Source organism: Oryctolagus cuniculus, chromosome 1, assembly GCF_964237555.1.
Source record: "Oryctolagus cuniculus chromosome 1, mOryCun1.1, whole genome shotgun sequence".
NCBI lineage: Eukaryota > Metazoa > Chordata > Mammalia > Lagomorpha > Leporidae > Oryctolagus > Oryctolagus cuniculus.
Genome location: NC_091432.1, coordinates 79,256,351 through 79,263,430, shown reverse-complemented (window position 1 = coordinate 79,263,430; position 7,080 = coordinate 79,256,351). Strand labels below are relative to the sequence as shown.

The 7,080-nt window shown below is 38.7% G+C and overlaps 1 non-coding gene across 1 annotated transcript; it reads right to left on the bottom strand.

Annotated features, from left to right (window-relative positions):
- Positions 1–5,842: 5,842 nt before the first annotated feature.
- LOC127485282 (small nucleolar RNA SNORD77) lies at positions 5,843–5,910 on the bottom strand. Its single transcript, XR_007912403.1, has one exon. It is a non-coding gene; the product is annotated as a small nucleolar RNA SNORD77 (small nucleolar RNA).
- Between the last annotated feature and the right edge of the window lie 1,170 nt (positions 5,911–7,080).

Sequence of the window (7,080 nt, the reverse complement as noted above, 5' to 3'; positions counted from 1 at the left end):
TGTTGGAATGTTGTCCTACTTTAATCATCTGTAGAGACAAGACTGACCAGTAAAATATCACCAAGTATCTCTTTGCCTGCCTTCCTTGCTTCAGGAGAGAACTCTGATTCTCTGCCTGCCTTCAGGAATTCTTGGCTTTGTGCAGTGCCTAGATGTTTTATTTTGGTATGCAGTTAGTTCTGCTTTTACTGGTAACAATAATAACAGCTGCCGATTTTTAAGATCTTATTTTGTGCTAGGTGGTGTGGTAATCCCTTTACCTATGAGAGCACTTCAAAAGTTTGTAGAAAAAAGAATTAAGTGATAAGCTTAGAAATAGACACTTAGCCCAGTAGTTAAGATACCTGTGTCCCACATTGGGAAAACCTGGGTTCAGTTCCCAAGTCTAGCTCTTGATACTAGTTTCCTCCTACTTTGGACCCTGAGGGGCAACAGTAATGACTCAGGTAATTGTTTCCCCAAATTCGAGACATGGATTATGTTCCTATATCCTAGCTTCAGCCTCAGCCTAGCCACAGCCATTGACTGTAGATGTTTGGGGAATGAATCAGCAAATGGGACTGCTGTGTGTGTGTGTGTGTATGTGTGTGTGTATGTGTCTGCTCTCAAATAAATATTCTTTCAAAGGACAAGTTTATTTTTGAGCAGAAACTTTAAAAGTCCATGTATACCATTGATCACAATGCATTTCTATGAAATTTTTGAAGACATGTACATGGATTTCAAAAATTTTTTTGTACCAAAACAAACACATTTAATTATAATTTCCACAAACTTTTTGAAGTACTTTTGCACAGTGTCTCATTCAATTTCTTACAAAGATCTTGTTTTGCAGATAAAGAATAAATTTTCATACATCATTGAACTCATGTATTTACTTGGGATTTGAACTCTGACCTTTTGTTGGAAGCCCATAGCTCTTAACCACTCTGTACTTCCCTCAAGATGTTCTTTCTATAATTTCCCAGTTGAGTTTTCAACTCCTGGTTTCTTCTCTTCTCCCTTGTCTCACTGTAAGCGTCTGTCACACTTGCATCTGCCCTGAGAGATAGGATACCCTTCTTAATCTAGGCTAAATAAAATAAGGGTGATGCCTTAGTCCACTTTCTGTTGCTATAACAGAATATCTGAGATTGCATATTTAATAAAGAAAGTGGGTTTATTGAGGCTGTGAAGTCCAAGCCCATGTTGCCAGCAACTGCTCAGTTTCTGGTGATGGCCTCAACTTACACTGGAAAGCAGAAAGGATATAGACACATGAAGAAGAGACACATGTGGGGGTATATTTACTTTCTAATTATCCCACTCTTGCTGTGACTAATCTGCTCCCGTGGGAACAGGAATTTATGCATGAATGAGATTACTCCATTCCCTCAAGATCTGAACACCTTACTGGTCCCCGGCTCTGAAAGTTGCTACACTGCGGAACAAGCCCCTTCATGAGTTTTAATGGAGGCAAGCCCTAGCAGGTGGTCTCACAGATAGAGATATCAAAAGGGAAGCATTGAGAAAGGGATGACAAGCTATATTTTAAACATGTTGAATTTCGGCTGACCACTGCAAAACATTTTGCAATTTTCATTTCAACAAGTGTCTTACCAGAAATGTGATAGTGATTCTTAGGAAGGATTTGACAAACCTAATGTTTAGCAAATTTGCCGCAATTTCTATAAGTTCAAATGGAGGCATTTTCTGGCAGTGCACTTGGCTCTTCAAAGGAGGGTGCATTATTTCACTTGAAGTACAGTAACAATGGAGTTTTTGAGGACAGTAACATTCCTTCTAATAAAAAAATTAAATAAATAAAAGAAAAAGATGATTGAAGTCTTCTCTGCTGTATTTCATATACCTCAGGGTGTTTGTGAAAAGACAATAATCAAGAAGTTATTCACAGAACATGTTCAGGTCCACAAAAACTTTAAAGTCAGTCTGGGAACTCACTATTTTTCTGTGTATTTGAATTATAGACCTAGTGAGCTTTTGAAGTTTGGTATGTTAAAAGAACAAAAAGGAACAATTTTGCATGAATTTTTAATCAATTCAGTTCAGAACCCTTTTAGTATGAGGAGTACTGCCTCTGGAAGACATCCAGAAAACCTGACTTTGTGGGGAGCCTCTATGTTTTTGTTTTGGAACAACTTTGTGGAATTAATAACATTATTTAAATGATGAAGAGTTGTAAAAAACCTAGAGGTCCAACAAACAAGAGGTTGATCATGTAGAGTATACAAGCTTCCTAATGTATTTTATATATATATATTATTTTTTTTTTGACAGGCAGAGTGAACAGTGAGAGAGAGAGACAGAGAGAAAGGTCTTCCTTTGCCGTTGGTTCACCCTCCAATGGCCGCTGCGGCCAGCGTGCTGTGGCCAGCACACCGCGCTGATCCGAAGGCAGGAGCCAGGTACTTATCCTGGTCTCCCATGGGGTGCAGGGCCCAAGTACTTGGGCCATCCTCCACTGCACTCCCTGGCCACAGCAGAGAGCTGGCCTGGAAGAGGGGCAACTGGGACAGAATCCGGCGCCCCAACTGGGACTAGAACCTGATGTGCCGGTGCCGCAAGGTGGAGGATTAGCCTAGTGAGCCGCGGCGCTGGCCCATAATGTATTATATATATTAAAATAACTATGCCCTGACTGTTAATGAACAACTTAATACATTATCCCTCTTAGTAGTTTTTTTTGTCTGTTCTACCTAATATGACTGGTTTAATTCTGTAATTAATACACAGTTATTCTTAAGTGTTGAAAATTAACTGAAATGTGATCCCTGTTAAACATAAGAATGGGAATAAGAGAGGGAAGAGATGTACAATTTGGGACATGCTCAAGCTGACTTGCCCCTAATGGTAGAGTTAGAAACATACCAGGGGATTCCAATTCAATCCCATCAAGGTGGCATGTACCAATGCCATCTCACTATTCCAAGTGATCAATTTCAGTTCACAATTGATCATAATGAAAGGACTAAGAGTCAAAGGGAGCACATAAACAAGTCTAGTACCTGCTATCACTAACCGATAGAATAAATAAAGGGGAGAGTGATCCAACATGGGAAGTGAGATACTCAGCAGACTCATAGAATGGCAGATGTCCTAAATAGCACTCTGGCCTCAGAATCAGCCCTAAAGGCACTCGGATCTGGCTGAAAAGCCCATGAGAGTATTTCAGGCATGGAAAGGCAAGACACTCTGGCAAAAGATCTCTGTGAGTGAGATCCCAGTGGAAAGAACAGGTCTTCAAAGAAGGAGGTACCTTTCTCTGAAGGGAGGAGAGAACCTCCACTTTGACTATGACCTTGTCTAAACAAGAGAAGAATCGGAGAACTCAGAGGGCTTCCATAGCCTTGGAAACTCATGACTGGAGCATAGGGAGATTACTGATGCCATAGACATGAGTGTCAATTTGTAAAGTCAACAACAGGAGTCACTGTGCACTTACTCCTCATGTAGGATCTCTGTCCTTAATGTGCTGTGCATTGAGATTTAATGCTATAACGAGTACTCAAACAATATATTTCACTTTGTGTTTCTATGGGGGTACAAACTGTTGAAATCTTTACTTAATGCATACTAAACTGATCCTCTGTAAAAAAAAAAAAAAAAAAGAAAAGAAATTATCAACTCCCAACTTGACTCTCACTGGGATACTGGGATTAAACATGACAATAGGTCTGATCTGATTTCATCATCATTTAAAAAAATCATCTATTATTTTTCACTTTATGTTTCTGTGTGGAAGCAAACTGTTGAAATCCTTACTTAATGTATACTAAGCTGATCTTCTGTATATTAAGATAATCGAAAATGAATCTTGATGTGAATGGAAGGGGAGATGGAGTGGGAAAGGGGAGGGTTGTGGGTGGGAGGGACGGTATGGGGGGGGAAGCCATTGTAATCCATAAATCGTACTTTGGACATTTATATTCATTAAATAAAAGTTAAAAAAAAAAACAAAACAAAAACAAAAACAAAAAAAAATAACTATGCCACCAATGTGACTACATCTAGAAATATTTATATTATAGTATAAGGGAAAGAGATGCTCTATTGTCTTGTGAAAATGCAAATGGACATGCAATTGACTTCAAATGGGGTGAGAGATTATAAATAACTAAAAAGTTATTTCCTTGTTTTTGTTACAAATCACAGAAAATGTCAAGAACTTCTACAAGACCAAGAAGGCTTTTATCACCTAAATGTGATCAAATCACCCTCTTCAAAAAAAAAACAAGCCATCAACTTTTCACCTGCTGCAAATATCACATTACTCTGTCCTTCTCTCAGGAGCTAAGCTTCCATGTTTCTTTTACCATCTCATTTTGTGTTTTCTTGTACATGTATTGGAAACTGTCTTCCTCCGGGTCACTTCTTTGAAATATTCACAACAAAGTAAGAAAAAACCAGTTTTCAGTATTTAGCTCAGCACTTGATATTTTGGCACACCTTTCTTTACCTTGCAATTACTGGCTTTAAGTTCTCTATTTTCTTTGTAGTTTCCTTTTCAGCCCCCTGTCCTCTATCTACTTAAATTTTACTATTCCTTTGGTACTAATATTGTTTTCAGATTTCAATATCCTTTTACAGGTTATCTCTTAATGAGCTTATTCACACTTGTACATGTTCTATAAGCTAGCAAGTCCTAAATCTAGCCTTCATCTCTGTAGATCCTATATTAGTTATTTATGGTGGTATAACAAATTACCCCAAAACATAATGACTTAAACCAGGAGACATTCATTATCTCACAGGTGCAGTTTCTCTGGATTCTTTGCTTCCTAATCTTGTGTAAGGCTGCAGCTAGATGTCAGCTCATGGCCCTCAGTCTTACCTGGGGACTCAAGGGGGAATCACTTACCCAGAGATTGTAGAATCAGTTCCTTTCTTTGCAAATACTTGAATTAAAACTTAGTTCTTTACTCATTCTTGACAGAAGCCACTTTCAGTGTCTTTTCATGTGGGCTGAGGTTAAAATATGAGAGATTGCTTAATCAAAGTGTGCAAGAAGTTGATAGCAATAGACAGAGTAAACTGGCAAGACCGGATTCATAATATTTTGCAACCTATTCAAGAAAGAAACATCTCAATGTTTCCAGATCTGCTAATCATAAGCAAATTACTCAAGAAGAGGGTATTACATTAACCTCAAATACTTAGAGGTAGAGATCACTGGGGTCCATCATAACAACTGCCTAACATACGTAACTAAACCAGATAATGCACTTTTCAATTGTGCCTAGAGGTACAAGTGCCATAAGCAAATGCCACACACAGTAACCTGAACACATCTTTTTCTTTTCCTCAAAGAAAATTCATTTCCATATTTTTAGTTGTTGGTACCATTATTCATCAACATTTTTAAAAATATTTATTTATATTTTTATTTATTTGAAAGAGTTGCAGAGAGAGAGAGAGAGAGAGAGAGAGAGAGAGAAATCAGGAAGAGAGATCCACTAGTTTACTCCCCAGATAGCTGCAACAGCCAGGGCTGTGCCAGGCCAAAGCCAGGAGCCAGGAGCTTCTTCCAGGTCTCCACATGGGTGGCAGGGGCCCACACTTTCTAGGCCATCTTCCACTGGTTTTCCCAGACCATTAGCAAGCAGCTGGAACATGAGAAAGGGAGCAGCAGAGATAAAAACTGACCCCCTTATGGGATGGTGGAATCATAGGTACTGCTTTACTTGCTTTGTCACACTGCCAGCCCCACTTTAACTTTTTAAAATAAGAAACCTAGATATATTTATTCTTCTTTATCAACATTCTTTAGTTGCTACCTCCTACTAATCCTAATTTCTAAATAATTATTACATCTGTCTCCCTATATATTTCTATCTTTTTTTCCAGATACATCAGACCAATGATACATCTCTTCAGAATTCAATCTGATGAACTATGCAACCATCATAGTATAATATATTTATATCTTAAACTATCATAATCTCTAATCAATGTCACTACTATGGCTTTCTTTTTTTAAAAAATTTATTTATTTATAAGGCAGTTACAGAAAGGCAGGGGCAGAGAGAGAAAGAAAGGTCTTCCATTCACTGGTTCACTCCCCCAGATGGCTGCAACCAGGATCTAGAAGCTTCTTCTGGGTCCCCCATGTGGGTGCAGGGTCCCAAGCACTTGAGCCATCTTCCACTGATTTCCCAGGTGCATTAGCAAGGAGCTGGACTGGAAGAGGAGCAGCCCGGGCTCAAACCAGTGCCCATATGGAATACCAGCACTACAGGAAGCAGTGGCTTTTACCCGCTGTGCCACAGTGCCTGCCCCTGCTATGGCTTCTTGAAATACCCTCTTAGTCCAAGCCTTTCCTTCTTCCAGTCTTCATCTCAGCAATGGTGACAATGTCACAATGCTACTTAAAATTCTCAATTAGCTTTCAACACTTCAGAGAGATTTCAAGGATACGGATAGTAGGTTAGGGTTAGTAGTTCTACAAATGAACATCCAATAAACTTATGGTTTTCATAATGCAGGATCCGGAAATTTAAAATCAACAAAACCAACTCGATTGGCAGGGATACATAGAAGTTGAAGGACAAATATTGTGATGGTTACAGTCATCTATTAGTATGATATCCAACTACTAAATAGGATGTAAGTGGAAGTGGTTTAGTGTGGAATCTCAGATATGGGAAATGTAAACTTGAACAGTTGTATTTGTTTATAATAACAGCTACCAAATATTCTTTAAAAATATCAGCTTTTCGGAAAGCTATCCCCTTTGAAGATATTTCCATCTGGTCATATAACTTTCCGGGCATTCTCTTATATTAAAAGTTTCCTATCAGTTCTGAGAAACTCAGACATCTTTGTTCTAACATTTCGATCATCTCTCAGGGCCTCTGTTACCCCACAGGATAGCAACGTAAAAACAAGGAAATAATGACCCTTCTTCCTGGCAGATGTAGTGACCTGCACAGGTTAAGTCTCCTCAGACTGTATGAGAGTCTAGCAACCTGAAATGATGTGGTCTGCTTTGAACAAACCCACTCCTCTTTTTTTTTTTTTTCCCTAATCTAGCTATGGGATAGGAATGACTAAGTGAAAACAAAAAGGCATTTCCTAATCAGC